The sequence below is a fragment of the Onthophagus taurus genome, unplaced genomic scaffold (genome assembly GCF_036711975.1).
Source record: "Onthophagus taurus isolate NC unplaced genomic scaffold, IU_Otau_3.0 ScKx7SY_15, whole genome shotgun sequence".
Classification (NCBI taxonomy): Eukaryota; Metazoa; Arthropoda; class Insecta; order Coleoptera; family Scarabaeidae; genus Onthophagus; species Onthophagus taurus.
In genome coordinates, this window is record NW_027248940.1 from 5,532,827 (window position 1) to 5,550,528 (window position 17,702).

Here is a 17,702-nt window from a genome sequence, read left to right on the forward strand (position 1 = left end):
GTGGTTATAGAAGTCCGCATTATTGGAAATCCTTTTACTTCAACGTCTTCTGGCTCTTCCACAGAATTCCTATTCAAAACATCTGCTACGACGTTGCTACTCCCCTTGTGGTATTCAATTAGTATAATTATATTCAGATAATTTTACGAACCATCTTCCGATTCTGGAATTCAAATCTCGTTTATTAGCTAACATTTTTAAACTATTGCAGTCAGTACCTATCACAAATGGGGTACCTATGATATGCACTCTAAATCTTTCCATAGTGCACACTACTGCCAAAACTTCCAACTCGAACGCATGATACTTAGATTCGTCCTTGGTCATCTTCCTACTAACATACGAGGTAAGATGCAGTAGTCCGTCTGGTTGTGTCTGAAACAGCACTCCAGCTATTCCTAGTGAACTTGCATCCGTGTGAACTTCTGTCCAAGCCTTGGTATCGTAGATCGATAATACCGGTTTCTTTGATAGCATCACTTTGATCTTACAGAATGCGTTATCTTGAGGTCCTTTCCATTAAAATTGAGCTGATTTCGATAGTAAATCAGTCAGCGGTCGGATAATAATCGAGATATGTCTAACGAAACGCCGGAAATAACTCGTCAATTCTAGGAAACTTCTCAAAGTTCGTACATCTTTTGGTATAGAAAACACTGCAAGGCTCTCCGATTTTCTGGACCCTGGTTGTATTCCTGCTTCTGTTATCTCATAGCCAAGGTATTCGATCTTCTTAATAAAGAAATATACTCACTTTCATATGAAATCCATCGCCCACTAAAATTCAAACTACAATTTTGAAACTTCGGTAAAATAATGCTTTATTATCAACTAAGAAACGATGAAAGTTTCCGCCGAAAAAACTCAACTGTTATGTTTCCTGTACCATTGTTATCTCCAACTTTCAATATTTTCTTCCTAGCAATTAATGCATTTCTGCCCATAAAATGTCAGTTTATTTGATTGTCAAACTGTCAAGTAGATGCCTTGTAATGTCCCCAGTGCGAAGTCGTTGAAATTTTGCCCATATTAATGACTTTGATAGAGGCCGAATTATCGGTATGAAAGAGGCGGATCTCTCATTCCGAGAAATTGGGAGAAGCCTGAATCGGAACCACACTACAGTTGCTCGGATATGGTCTTTATGGTCCGCGGAAGGTATTCAGAGGCGCCGTCCTGCTGGAAGATCCACCCGAAGAAGCAACACACGTGAAGACCGACTCGTTAGGCGGATGGCTACCAGGGATCGATTTTAAACAACAAGGTCGATTGCTGTGGATTGGACGAGAGCTTCGAACCGACACTTGGCGATGGCAACTGTTTACAGAAGAATTTTTCCTTTGGGCTTCATTCATACCGTCCTTACCTTCGGCTTCCATTAACACCTCCCCATAAAGCAGACTTGCCTGTTGTCAAGAACGGCAAGAAATGACATCATCAATGGAATGACATCGTCTTCAGTGATGAATGAAGGTATTGTTTATGAGTAAATGATGGTCGTAGAAGGGTGCGGCGACATCGAGGGGAAAGACGGAATTTGGAGTTCGTTCAAAGACGACACACAGCCTTTACACCTGCGGTTATGGTTTGGGGGGCGATATGTGCTGGACGAAGGTCACTAGTTACGTTCATTCCAGGCACATTAAACGCACGTCGTTACATCAACAACGTTCTGGAACCGATGTTAGTACTTTTCATGCAGACGTTGCAGAATGCCACTTTCCAACAGGATAATGCAAGACCTCATACTGCTGTGGTTACAAGAAGGGTCCTGAAGCAGGTTGAATTGCAGATTTTGCCCTGATCCGCACGGTCACCAGACTTGTCGCCGATTGAACATGTCTGGAATATGATGAGTTGGCGGCTAAGACAAGTACTCAGGCCTTCTGAGAATTTGGATGAACTTCGACACCATCTTAATAGACCACTTAATAGAGAACATGGGTACAAAAGTTAATGCATGCATAGCTGCGCGTGAGGATGCAACTCACTACTAGCTTTTTCTTGAAAATGTTAGTTTTTGTTTTGTTTTTTTCAACTAAACTTTCATCGTTTCTTAGTTGATAATAAAGAATTATTTTACTGAAGTTTCCAAATTGTAGTCTAATTCTTAATGGGTGGTGTATTTTATGCGAAAGTGAGATTAGATTTCTTCCAGCTTAAGTATAAGACCTGCATCTCGCAGTACTTCTAAAACTATACGTAGCTTATCCATTCCTTCCTCGATGCTACATCGTACCTTAGAGATCCAAGTACCGTGTGTCTGGAACACTGCTGGGGCGTTACATAAACCAAAACTCATTCTATTGAACTGATTATGACCACCAGGCGTAATGAAAGCAGTTTTTTGAAAGCTCCATCCATCAATGGTACTTGGTAATAACCACTGCGTTAATCGAGACTGCAAATATATCGCTTACTTCTTATTGTTAGTAAGCCTAGCTGCCATCTATTAACGGTAGAGGATAGTGGTCCTTTACAGTAATTTTTGGTATAGAAAACACTGCAAGGCTCTCCGATTTTCTGGACCCTGGTTGTATTCCTGCTTCTGTTATCTCATAGCCAAGGTATTCGATCTTCTTAATAAAGAAATATACTCACTTTCATATGAAATCCATCGCCCACTAAAATTCAAACTACAATTTTGAAACTTCGGTAAAATAATGCTTTATTATCAACTAAGAAACGATGAAAGTTTCCGCCGAAAAAACTCAACTGTTATGTTTCCTGTACCATTGTTATCTCCAACTTTCAATATTTTCTTCCTAGCAATTAATGCATTTCTGCCCATAAAATGTCAGTTTATTTGATTGTCAAACTGTCAAGTAGATGCCTTGTAATGTCCCCAGTGCGAAGTCGCTGAAATTTTGCCACATTTTCAAGAAAAAGCTAGTAGTGAGTTGCATCCTCACGCGCAGCTATGCATGCATTAACTTTTGTACCCATGTTCTCTATTAAGTGGTCTATTAAGATGGTGTCGAAGTTCATCCAAATTCTCAGAAGGCCTGAGTACTTGTCTTAGCCGCCAACTCATCATATTCCAGACATATTCCAGACAGTAATTTTATTTAAAGCTCTGTAGTCAATACAGAGTCGTACATATTTTGGTTTTCTTCTTGGCCAAAATCTCAGGGTTGGCAAAAGGCGACTTCGCGTCTTCTATTACTTTTGCGGGTTTAAGCTTCTCAACTATGTCTTTCACTTGTTGTCGTTCGCTGTGTGGAAGTCTATACGGCCGATATAGCAGTATAGCCAATCACCTGAATATCTATTTGTATTTTGTTAGTGCAACCCAATTGGTGAATATCCTTTGCAATCAAATCCCTATAATCATCCAATAACATTTTTAGCATTTTTTTAACTTCGCAGTCAATTTCTGTATTTATAGAATCTTCAATTACTTCTTTTTTGTTAACTTCCCAGGTTGACATACTATGTTCTTCAAAGCATTGTTCTGCTCTGGTTAACTTAATTCCCTTAGGAATGATCATATCTTCACCGCATATATTTAACACTGATAAAACGGATTTACTTTCATGGTCGATTTTTATTATTAATTTATTCAAAAAGGACAAAACAAAAATACTATAACGCATTTTTACTTAAAATTTGTTTATTAAAATCTTTTTAACGCTAAAATAATAACTTTTATATGTACAGTATGTCCCCGGATCGAGTTATAAAGAGGAATTTTCTGTAAAAATTGGACTTTTTTCTAAATTGAAAATTGAAATTGAAGTTCAATTTATGATATACAACCATAGAAACCATAAATGTTACAACTTATGTTGGTGAGATTAAGTCTTTTCATGCGATGTTAACCGTGAAAGAGAGAATTTATTTAGTACTGTGCTATGGTACTAGTGAATCATGTTTTCGTGTGGTTATACAAAAATTCCAGGAAAAATATCCGGACACAAAAATATCTCATGTTGGGGCTCGCAAACTTATGAAAAAATTTTTGGAAACGGGTTCTGTATTATCCATAAAGAGGCTGATAAAGAGACTAAATGAGAAAGACGCTGCTTTTCAGATAGCTTTTCAACAAATGACATTGTTTCTTCCCAGCATTGTCGTTATTGTAGTGATGTAAATCCACTTACCCTTAAATTTTATTAGCTTACCATTCACACATTGCGCCAAATGGTTAAATTTATAATTTCGTCAAAAATGGATTGAACGAAATAGTCCTATTTGATGGCCAGCACGTAGTCCTGATCTTACAATTATGGATTTTTATTTTTGGGGACGATTGAAACAAATTGTTTACAGTGAACCATTACAAGCTGATGCAGAACTATTAAAACTAAGAATAATTAAAGCGATAGAATCTCTACCACTGGCGGAAATTCGTACTTCTTATAAAGAATTTAGACCTCGTCTTCAAATGTGTGCCGAATTGGGAGGGAATTTGTTTGAATGAGGATTTGTTCACTTACAAATAAATAATATTTATCTACGACTGCTTGGATAAGTCATCATTACCGCACTCATTTGAGGTGATTTGAGTTACGTAATGAAGTTCATTACCGCACTGGTTTCATTACGTAACGCATTTTTAACCTAATCACAACAGACTTAATTTATTGAAACGAGCAACAATACAAAAGAAAAAGTGCTATCTACTTACAGAGAAACAATACTATTTATTATAAACATTAATTGTTATGTTTTTACACTTCAAAACACTTATTCCAGATGAGTAAACATGTTGAAACTGACAATTCGAAATTGACAACAATCATTTCAAAATATTTTTATCTACGACTGCTTGGATAAGTCATCATTACCGCACTCATTTGAGGTGATTTGAGTTACGTAATGAAGTTCATTACCGCACTGGTTTCATTACGTAACGCATTTTTAGCCTAATCAGAACAGACTCAATTTATTGAAACCAGCAACAATACAAAAGAAAATGTGCTATTTACTTACAGAGAAACAATACTATTTATTATAAACATTAATTGTTATGTTTTTACATTTCCAAACACTTATTCCAGATGAGTAAACATGTTGTTGAAACTGACAATTCAAAATTGTTAACAATCATTTCAAAATATTTTTATAAATGTCAAATAGACTTTTTTAAAGAAATTGATTTTTTAGTAATTTTTAGCAGTCGTAGATAAAATGCTGTATATCACACGTGGGCTAGAGCATAATTACAGTACTCGTGTGATTACACGACTCGGTCTACGACCTCGTCGTGCAATTCTCCACACTCGTACTGTAATTATGTTTCTAACCCACTTGTAATATAAATAACTATTATTACTTACATAGTGTGTTATTATATAAATTTACATTTAATAGTATATTATTCAACAAGCGTATAATGACGGCTGTTACCCACGAAGATGAAGGTGCAACACGAGCAAGCGAAGCGAGCGAGTGTTGTAATCTGAGTGGGTAACATCCATTATACGTAAGTTGAATACTATACTTTATCTACAACAATTTAATTTTGAAAAAAAAATCAAAAAAACGAAAAAAAATAAACTTGATAGACATTTCAGACATAACCTCAATATAAGAAAGCTGTCATTTCTGTTAATGTTTTATTTTTTTATTAGTAGGCCGTGTGAGAACTGTGGAATAATGGCTTCATTATTCAACACTTTGTCAGTCATGGGCAATGCGTGCTATTACCCGTCAAAAATCAAATGTATAACGAATAGATAATTGAATAGTTGTAGATAATAGTATATTATTATATGAGCATATAATGAGGGCTATTATTCACGAAGGTTAAGTTCATAGCTCATTGTATGCGAGTAGAATACTATACTTTGTCCACGACTATTGAAATTGATTCCATAAATTTATTTTTTAAATAAATTTTTGAATAAAGGTTAAACGTCAATGTGACACAAATTCAATGTTACTAACTGTAACCAACTTCACAACAATTTGTCAAAATTAAGTGTCAGTTTTATAAAACGTCGTTTTCTTTACGAAAATTAATTAATTTATGCTTAAATCATACGAAAAAGGAATTTGTTTAGGTTTTTTTAATGTCAAACATTTAGAAACTCCTAAAAAATTGAATTAAATTGACGTTTTTTGAACTTTTAACGTTTCAAATAATTATTATGGTCAAGATGGCTACCCGTGAATAATGATTATTATTCACCGCTATTATTCACTCCGTGAAAAATGACTACCATTTTGTTTTAGAAAACTCATTCATAAGGTATATATTATAAGGTAGTCGTGGACAAAATATTTTATTCAATTAGCTATATTTTAATTTGATTTGTCCGTATATTTTTCACTAACATAAGTTGTAACTTTTATTTTATTTTATTGGTTTCTGTGGTTACATATCGTAAATTGAACTTGAAAAATTTTTAATTTAGGAAAAGTATAATTTTTACATAAAAATGGGAATAATTAGTTAACTTCTATAGCTAGAATATAAAGTTCGTGCGATTTAGTGGTTTGAACATATCCGACGCATTATTTATGCTGAGATAAGTTTGAAAAATCAGTAATAAATTTTTTTTCCTCTTTGTAACTCGACCCGGGGACATACTGTATGTTCTAATAAATAGTATTTGTAGTTTTCGTAAATATAACATGGACGCTTTTTCAATTTTATCATTTTTTTGTGCGATTGATGAGTTTCACAAAAAATAAACAAAAACCAATAAAAACGCATTATTAATAAAAAATGTTTTAGTAAAGTCTTTTTAATAACTTTTGTATATTCTGATAGAAGATTTAAACTTTAATTTGGTGCAAAACTTGTTTCTTTGCTTGTGATTCGCTAAAACATCAAAAACCCATCATTAATTAAAATATTTTTAATAATATTTTGATGAGAATTCGCACTAAAGTAAATTAATAATTGATACAAATTTTATTTTCTTTTAAATAAATGCACGTATTGTTTAAAATGAAATTAATACTAAATATGACATTCATTACATAATTCTGTTTGATTAACGCTCATTAATATCTGAAAATCTTCTGCGCTAAATGCTATTCCATCTTTAGTCCAGATTCTCAATCCATTGCGACTAGGGCCCTCGTTTGAGGGTGGGAATACTTTTCCAATTTTCCATTCACCGTCGTGAAAAATTTTTCCGATAAACAGCAAACGTTCAACTTCATATCCACCTACAATGCAATTCTCACACAATTTTGATTTCAAGTCACGCGTATTGATCCATCTCCATTTTAGTAAATATGGTGTAGAAGTACATAAAACCTACAAATGCATACAAAGATCTTTTTTAATAATTAAACAAGCAACTGAACGATATATACCTATTACTTTAATATTATTGTTATGTTCTTGTCTTTTACCATGTGCTTCAACTATAAGCTTACGTCGGTCTGGATACAACCCTCCAGGAAGAAGACCTCCTTCTTGCATATGTGGCAAATTAAGTGTTTGGCCTATATAAATATCGTTCCCTGCAGGGTACGCATCTGAGGGAATTGTTCCATTATAATCTCTCCAATATAAATCTACATCTAAAAATTATTATTATTTATATAAGACATTCAAAACCAAATTATTCCCCGTTTAACATACCCTCACAGGAAATTTGATTATGTCCAGTAATTATCATCAAAATAAGTAAGTAATTCGTAAAGAATCCCAACATTTTTTTTAAAGTAATGAATAATGAAAACTCGGTAATCACGAAACAGAAAATATTTACCGTTCCTCCTTAATTTTCTGGTTTTTTAAGATTCGGTTTCCAATTCCGAATTCAAAATGCCAGGGACTCGACTTTTCAACCCCTCTTGATTGCGTGGAACATCCTATGTATGAGTTAACTGTAAAAGTTAAGTTAGCTTATCTTGTTTATTTATTATAAAACTTGAACACAAAAAGTACACTGAATAATAATAATAAACAATATTTATTGGTTCACATAAATAATAATAACAGTAAATACATTGGAAACAAACAAATTAAATTCGAAACAATTAACCAAAGAGAATTGAGTCAGTTTGGCTAGCACCAGTCAATGGTGGTCTGTTTTTCATCAATCGTCAAATTAAATTACTACTACTAGAAATTAAACTAAATGACACAAACGATGTACGTCACAGAATCAAAAGAAAAACAGAGAGAATAGAAGAGAAGAGAGAATAAGAAAAAAGAAGAAAAGGGGGAAAGGAACTGGCGCTATTCCGTCTACTCAAAGCCATTTTGTTGGTTAAGCAAAAGTTTTTTTTAGTTCTATCTTGACTCTTTTACAAGATAAACGTTTTAAAGAATCCGGCAGAGGGTTGTACATGTTAGACACACAATAAGAGAACGATCTTTTATAAATTTCATAATTGTGCCTTGGTATTGTTAAAGCATGCCGATGCCTAACATTGACATTGTGAACATCAGTTCTGTAGCGTATTTTATTATATAGGTAAGGCGGACTCCGAAACATAATAACTCTATGGTACAAGCATAACGAGTGAAAAGATCTTCTACGAGCCATGTTTAACCAACCCACCCAACCAAGCGAGTGAGATATATGCTCCCATCCTTTTATTCCGTAAATAAATCGCAAACATGAATTTTGTAACTTTTGAATTTTATCAGTAGTTATACTGTCCAAACAAGAATAATATATAAGAGCTCCGTAATTAAATATAGAGAATTGAATTTGTAGTTTAGTGCTTAAAATGTGCTTATTAGAGTATAACAGTTTTAAAGTGAAATACGCTCTTTGACGAATGAATACAATACCATTTAAGATTAATATTAGACTGAGCATAACCTCTGTCGAGCTCTTTGTAATAGAAAACAAAGTATTTGTAGTTGGCGAATATTGCACAATAATTAATCAAGTCACTAAACTCAAAAAACGCACGAGTAGGCATACTTGTGCGAAGAGTGCGATATTCGCCAATTCAACAAAGAAACTGTGTTTGATTTTATATTGGTAATTAAAAGTAAGTTAAACTTAGAACTGTAATGTAGTCGTCGTAAGATTAAATTAACAAAGAAAGTAAAGAAATAAGTTATTTTAAATAAATTACGCTCCAAACCCATAAAGTAATCATACAGACAGGCAAAAGAAGAGCTTAAACATTACATCTTAATTTTATACCGCTGTAGTGTAGTAATTAATTATAAATAATATAATATTAATTTAATTGTTAAGTAGTTTAAGTATTCTTTTGTGCGCTATTGCAAATTCTTCGTAATAGACCATAATGTAACGTAATTACTTTTCGTTATTAAAAAGCCTTCATGATTGCGAAGGATGAGTAGCAGCAATCAATATATTAATAAGTAACATATATATAATCGTATATAATAAACACCTATTCTTTAATTTTACATCATGTTTAAATTTAAAATATCCTGATCCATCGCATGGCGATCCTGCCAGTCGAGTAAAGCAGTGGATTTATTTATTAATTATTAATTAGAAGAAGTACAATGAAAATAGGAAAAGGATATTCTAAAGAAGAAATAATTATTACACAAGCGGGCAATAGTGGCGGAGTTAGCAACGACACATCGAAGTACCACCTGACGGAGGTTATTGGCATCATAGTTGTGGGATTCTGCATTGTTTTCATCTTGTGGTGTGCATGTGTAAAAAGTAGAAAAGCATTACGTGTATACAAGTAAGAAGAGAAGTGGTTTTGAACAAAAGTTTTGAAGAATTGCGTCGTAACTAGTCAGCGGTGTGCAATTTAGTGCTCTGTGGAATGTGTAGGATGTTAACAGATGTCAATTATATTTTGGAACAGGTAGATAGATTTAAAACCAATTTGTTGACAGATACTCAGAGTAGAAGGTTAAATTTAGAATTAACGATTAAGAAAAGTAGAGAATTAGATAAGTTAGAAGAAAATTTTAACAAATTAAAATTAAAATTTAATTTAATAGGAAGTAAGAAATCAGATGTAATTTTAGAATGTGAAGGGGAAATTAGAAAAAATATAGATAATTGTATAGTAACTTTATTAGAAAGAAAAGAATCAGTTAAGTTAGATAATCTGTAATAATGACTGAAAAATTTGATCTTAAAACAGCAGCTTCACTGTTACCTGTTATGACAAATTCTGAAAGCGTAACTATTCAATTAATTGATGGAATTGACCTATATTCACAAATGCTGGATGAAGCTGGTCAAAAGTTGTTGATTCAATATATTTTAAAAACACGGCTCTCTCTTAGTGCAAAATTGCGATTGGATAACACATACAATTCTATAAATGATTTGGTTACAGATATGAAACTTCATTTCCTCTCACAAAAATCTGCTACAACGCTCTCTGTTGAATTACATAGTATCAAACAAAATAGCAAATCAATTAATTGTAAGAAATCCATATGAGACTGTTATAGTATTAGAATATAAACAATAATTATAAAAACCAAATGGGCATCAAAGTCTCAATTTATTTAAAAATGTTTCCTTTCTTGTTTTGGTCGTTCGTTCTATAATTTTATTTTGTTTAGAAGTGGTTTATTTTTAAAATAAAAGAAAATTTCGCTTCGCTATACTTTATAAGTATTTTCGATTGTGATTATGTGTTGAACGTGTTTATTCTTTGATGTATTTTACCTTTTTACACCTTTGACTATTTGGCTGATGATGACGAAAGTCGAAACATGTACCATGTAAATTTAAATATATTTTAAAAAGAAAAAAAAAATTTTAAATAAATTGAGACTTTGAAACCCATTTGGTTTTTATAATTGTTTATATTCTAATCAATTAATGATTATGGGAAACAAGTTGCCAATGGTTTACGTAGTACGGAACGAAGAACGATTATAAACGCTGGAAATTATGAGACACTTAAAGATAATCAATCTTTAAATCAATAATAATAATCAATCTAGAGCTTACGTAGCAAATACTTTGCCACAGGAAATTGAAAATAACACACAACAAAATTTAAATACGTTTTTTCGTGAACAATGAATCAAATTCAAGTCATTATTTATCAATTTTTAGTTTAAATGGAGTTAATATGATAACATTAAATTATAATTAATTTGACTTGAAATTTTTAATAAATACAGGAGCATCAGTAAGCGTTGTATTTCCAGATAAATTATAAAATTAAAACATAGATAACCGTAATAAAATTAAGATAAATGGTATAGGAGGGCATATGACGCCAAATTTTATCAAACGATTTTAAATTTAACAAAACAAAAATATGGTAACGAAATTTTCAAGAAGGACAAACTAGTTTTATCACCTTGAGATGTACGCGAGTCTTCAACCGGCTCAGTGAAGAAAGGAGGGGTATTTATATGGCGCCACACAGTGAAATCAAAATTAAATAAAAAAAATTAACACCAAAACTACAATTAAAAAATGAACACTCGCCAAACAAGAATTTACAAAAAAAAATTGAAATAATATATGAAAAGTTAAAAAAAAATTATATAAAGATTTTTTTAAGGAAAATCAGATATAAAAAAAATTATTATATCCAAATTCTTCAGCATACATATCTGATATTTAATAAAGACCTTACAAAAATGCTTACCTCTGATGTTCGAGGTTTAAACAGAAGATAGAAGAAAACTTTATAAAATACGTTGAAATCCAGAATCTCCGTACAATTTGGTAAAAGAAGAACACTTTTCCAAAATTTTATTTCGGCTGATGAATCCCACAAAAATGGATTAGAAAAATTTTTACACAAAAACCAAAAATGGCGAATCAACCAAAAATTTCTTTATCACCCGAAAATACGTATTACCTCTGGTAATATAATAAGAAAGAGAGCTCGAGAAGAGCCTTGAACGGTCTTTTATACCAAAAATCGAAAACATCAAAAAAATTACATCTGCGCAAAATAACATCTTGAACTTACAACACCCTCTCAGAAGGACAAGAAGAATTTTTAATACAATAGGAGTTAACACTTTCGCGACGATTTCTTTTCTGGGAGATATAGGAATTACATAAAACTTATTGTTAGTGGGTTAAAGGGTTAAAAGAGATTTTAAAATGAATGGAATACTCAGAATCTGTTGCTGAAAAGAATAATAAAATAAAAGTTATAAACAAACAAAATGTAAATAAATCTTAAAAATAAAAATAATAAGTTTCCGAATGTATGCAACTCATAACCCATTACACATAAACAAGTCACCAACACAACATAAAAATTTCGGAATATAACAGGTACCTATACAGGGTGTATCTGAATGACGGTAACTGATTATATAAATAAAGCTATCGCAATGCTTAGTGATAATGCAGTATACAAAGTTATTGAAAAAGACCCATTGAATAACATTCAAAAACAAATTAACACCTTTATTAAATGTATACAATCACAAAAATTCATTAATGACATCGAAGCTAAAAAATTAAAAACATATAATTCAGTCTTGGCCAAAGCGTATTTTCTTCCAAAAATCCATAAGGAAGATAACCCTTTAAGACCTATTATTTCTTCTGTGGGCACCCCTTCCTATGAATTGTCTGGTTACATAGCAAACATACTAAGCTTAGCTTTTAACGACAGAACTGATTATAATATCAAAAACACTTTTCAATTTGTTAATGATTATAATGGTTACAAGCTGCCACGGGATTACATATTGATTTCCCTTGACGTTATCAGCTTATTTACGGTGATTCCTTTGGACTTGGTCAATAAAATTATAGAGGAAAAATGGGATTTAGTAGCGGACCAGTGTGGTTGGGATAAGGACACGTTTTTGTTGGGTTTGAAATTAATCTTTGAAGCTTCAGTCTTTACTTTTAATGGAACAATCTACCGTCAAATTGAAGGAACCCCTATGGGCTCCAAAATCTCTCCGATACTGGCTCTGATAGTGATGGACCACGTCATTGATAACATTTTAAAGAAAAATAACATAAACTTCAGAATTAATTTCATCAAAAGATATGTAGACGATCTAATTTTGGGTGTTCACAAAGACGATGCAGAGGCAATTTTAAATCAATTTAACAGTTTCCACCCTAGCATACAATTCACACTTGATCACGAAGTCGACGGAGGGTTACCCTTTCTTGACACTAAAGTCATCAGAAACTTGGATAACTCGATCGTTTTTGATTGGTATAGAAAGCCTACTTATTCTGGAAGATATTTAAACTTTCATTCAAACCACACTTTTGGCCACAAGATAGCAACAGTTTTGACAATGAAACATAGAATAATGCATATTAGTGAATACAACAACAAACACAACTGAACAGATTGTTAAATATCGTAAAATTCCTTACGTAAATGAACTTACGGGTAAAATTAAAAAAGTCTTTAAGAATATTGACAACATCAAAGTTGTGGATTGTTACGATAACAAATTACAAAAATATTTCACTAAAGTCAAGGACAGCACTGATCCACTATTAAAATCAGGTGTTATCTATTGCATTTCGTGTGGGGAATGCAATGGCAAATACATTGGGCAAACCAATCAGTGGCTAAAAAGTAGGATTTCGAACAAAAGCGATTGTAGGTTATTAAAAACCTCCTGTGCTCTATCACAACATACCACAGACACAGGACATAAATTCGACTTTGATAATGTCAAAGTTTTGGACATTGAAAAGAACTATCATAACAGAAACCTCTTAGAAGTTCTTTACATTAACTACACTGATGACTCAATTAACTTCAAAACGGATACACAATCCTTAAGCAATAAATGTTGCTTACATCATTTCTAATGACAAAAGCAAGAATAGGCTGGCTCCCTAGACATTTTGTTTGTCCGTTTACATAAAATTTTCCTACACTTAATGTTTAACTTTTTAACAAATTAATATTTTAAAAATGTTAACTTTAAGTTTTGAATTTCAATTACAGTGTTCTCTTTATATTTTAACGCATGCGCTGGGCGTATTGTTCCAGTTTTGTTCAAATAAAACTAGAATTTCAGAATCAAAAAAAAGAAAAAACGAAAGTAAAATTTTAACTTGTATCTCGTTCGTCCCAATGATTTTAACTTTTAATTCCAAGTTTTAATTTAATTAAACGTAATAATATCTACGTAATGTGTTCAAAAATGTTTTTGGTTTATCCGCTTCATAAACAAGTAAGTTTTTAAACTTATTTTGTAAAACTTCTACCATTTTAAGAAAATTTTTTTTTCTCTTTAACAGCAAATGTAATTCGCTCTGATGAAGGTTGTAATTCGACAACCGAAATATATTAGCAAATTGTAAAAAGTTGTTCCTGTGCGTATTTGACCGTTCACCCCGAATAGATCGTTTTAAATTTGCCTACCACGGTTATCGGTCGAAGATACTTCTTGCCGAATATCTGAATGACTGCAACAAACTTCAAGGGATGATTCTTTAGTGAATTTTAAGGGTACTTTGATACATAAACCATGGACGACTTCCGTTCCCCTAAGGAGCTACACCCCTCCAAAAATGGCGGAAAATTTTGGTTTAATTTTTTTTCTCAAAAACCATAAACGCTCGGAAAATGAAATTTGGGGAATATGTTTAACTCATAATAGGGCGCGTTTTGACCATATTTGTACTTTCAACCTACCCTTCTAAACTACTAAAAGTAACCACCCCCTTTGCATTTTTGCTAAAATTTTTTTTATGTAGATGATAAATACAATCTTTGCCAGAAATATTTTTAACGTTTAAATGTCAGTTTTTCTTACTATTATTATTGTTTTTCAAATTAATTTTTGAATAAAATTCTATCGCATTTACGCTCGTTCACTCGACGTTTCAAAATTTTAAATAAAACAATAATAAAGTAAAAAAAGCATTAATATTTAAACGTCAAAAATATTTCTGATAAAGATTGCAAAGCTTACTAAGATTTTTCCATTAAAAATTCATTCCAACTTTCGATTAACAACCCTACAGCTTAACAGTTAGTGTTTGCTTAATTATTTTTTTTCTCAGAAATTATTAATTTTTAGAAGAACATCAGAGAGACAAAAACGTTTTAGAATAGTTTTATCTATCTAACTGAAATTTTTCCAATGTATTTATCATCTTCATAAAAAAAATCTAGGCATAAATTGAATGAAGGTGGTTACGTTTAGTAGTTTAGAAGGGTAGATTGAAAGTACAAATAGGGTCAAAACGTGCCTTATTATGAGTTAAACATATTCCCTAAATTTCATTTTCCTAGCGTTTATGGTTTTTGAGAAAAAGAAATTAAACCAAAATTTTCCGCCATTTTTGGAGGGGTGTATCTCCTTAGGGGAGCCGAACTCGCCCATGGTTCATATATCAAAGTACCCTTAAAATTCACTAAAGAATCACCGCTTCAAGTTTGTTGCAGTCATTCAGATACACCTGTATAAAGTCAATTGGTTCAGTAAATTTGGATTTAAGTGAAATACACTGTATAAATAAAAACATAGAAATGTCAATTCTTCCAATGATGTCACACCAAGGCCTTTGCGTTAACGGACCTTGCTGTAGCCATTAGACATGTTAAAAATAATATCAATTACATTACGCGACATTTAAATGGGAAATAGAATTTCTGCTAATAAATGAAATCTGTTACTATTAACCTTGTTTATAGATATACATACATAGTTATTCAACCGATCGAGTTGGGTTGCTCTATCTCGTGCTGCCTCTAACGGCGAACGAGAAAAACATCATTTATGAATGAATTGAATAAAATTGAAAATCCAACTTGTAGTAGAAGTTGCATACTCAGAATAAAAGATTAATTGAATTTTCCGTCGACCGTGTATTTATATGATTTATAAATGTATACAAAATCATTCATTAATGACACCTATTAATAAACGATTTTAAGAAAGTCCGACCGAACTAATATAGTAGTCAATTTAATAAATATTCTCCAATGAAATTTGTAATAGCGACCCAACCGACCACTATATCTATTCGGTAAGACTACAAAAATAAATTATGACACATTAAAAGTGAGGTTATTTTGCCAGTGACAGAATTGGGAGATTTTTCAACGATGGATTTTCTGTATTTTGTTGAAAAGACGGTCAACGGAAAAATATTGTAACTAACTCGTATATTAAAATGCGATTAATTATCTCAATAATTAACGCGTTCGCTTCGCTTCGCACGCTTACGCGTTAAAATATCTCGATAATTAATCGCCTTCATTAATAGACTTGTTGGTTAAATAACTATTATGTGATTGAACACGAAATTGTTTAACATATAAAATATTTAATTACTTTAAGCATTACATCTAAATATTTTAAAAAATATTTGTCCTTTTTTTATAATAGAGAACCAAAAATTAACTTGCTAATTAAATAAATCAATTAGTACTTTTCTCGGATAGAATAAAAAAAAACAATAATTATTTTCGGTTTAAATTGTAGTAAAAATATAAAAAGTCAGTTTTGATTTTTGTTCGTCCTATTGCAGACTTAATTCCAGACGTGGTAGCGCCGAGCGTTCCTTTGAGCAATTGGCCGACCGACAGTTTAATGGATCACACATATCAAACGAGTATGTAGTATAAACAAAGTTTTTTTGCTACTACCCGAGTTTGGATAAACGACTTCACGTATACAAATTCCTTCTTTATTATTTCGTCATTAAGAATTCTTTGGTTAAAATACAAATACGAAAATTAAGAAATATTAATTAGAATCAATTAAATAAATAAAAATAAAGTATTTCTGATTTTATTATACCAGTGTTTCTAAATTGATATGAAAGATTTCAAGGATGATTTTTCAGCGAAAATTACGGGGTGTCTTTCATATAACTTTTTGTTCAAAACCCCTTCTCCTCCAAGTTATAGCCCTCTAAAATTAAGGGAAAAATGTGTAACTTTCTTATCTCTTGACATTTTACAACTAACAAATTGTTAATTTGATCATAAAAAATAAAATAATGCCGAGATCAATTTGACATAACTTCATTTCTTTGACTAATAATAATTAATCTCTGAATTAATTCACTTGAGCCTATGTATTATTTTATTTTTTTGTGATCAAACTAACAATTGTAGGAGAAAACGTCAAGAGACAAAAAAGTTGCGTATTGAATGCCACTATTTAAATCAAGTTTTTAAATAGAAAAATGTAGACGTATTAAAAAGTTCTAATGCAAACTATTATGGGGTTGATTTGTTCAGCCTCTTGTAATAACATTTTCGGGTTATAGAAATCGTCATAAAGTGTCATTTTATTAACAACAGTTACCTGCAAAATTTCAATCTTCTAAATTCCTCCATAGTGGATTTGTTAAATAAAAACAATTTTTTCCCCTAATTTTAGAGTGCTGTAACTCGGTGGGGAAGGGGTTTTGAACAAAAAGTTATATGAAAGACTCTCCTTAATTTTTGTTGAAAAATCACTCCTTGATATCGCAATTTAGATACAGCCCGTATATTAATGAACTTTTTTAAGGTTGACTTTATTGTGTTGACTGAACATAATGAAAATCATTAATACATAACAACAAAAAACATAACAAATCCTGCTAACTACTTATAATTGCAAATTACAAATTCCTTATGTTGTAAAATAGTAACTTTATTGCTTATTTTAATTATGCACGGAAAGGGACACGATTGCTGAAACAACTAAAATGACTTTTGTTTATGAAGCAGGCAGAGATACTAATTATGCCCAAAATTTATTCGAACAAAGATTTCTAGACAGAAACATCCTATCTTGTGTAAGATCTTCAGTAGAGAAAAAGGCGCTACAAGAAATTCAATGTTTAAGCTGCTGTTCGTAATAATCCATATATTTAAAAAAAGACGCGACAAATTTGTAAACTTTACGA

At 31.7% G+C, this 17,702-nt stretch overlaps 1 long non-coding RNA gene across 2 annotated transcripts; it reads right to left on the bottom strand.

Annotated features, from left to right (window-relative positions):
* Positions 1 to 4,626: 4,626 nt before the first annotated feature.
* Positions 4,627 to 11,716, bottom strand: LOC111417844 (uncharacterized). 2 transcript variants are annotated; one of them, XR_011642173.1, is made up of 4 exons: positions 11,488 to 11,716; positions 7,547 to 7,794; positions 7,276 to 7,485; positions 4,627 to 7,216 (listed from the first exon to the last, which is right to left on the bottom strand). It is a non-coding gene; the product is annotated as an uncharacterized lncRNA (long non-coding RNA). The 2 variants fall into 2 exon arrangements; XR_011642172.1 differs by having other exon boundaries at positions 7,283 to 7,485; positions 11,488 to 11,715.
* Between the last annotated feature and the right edge of the window lie 5,986 nt (positions 11,717 to 17,702).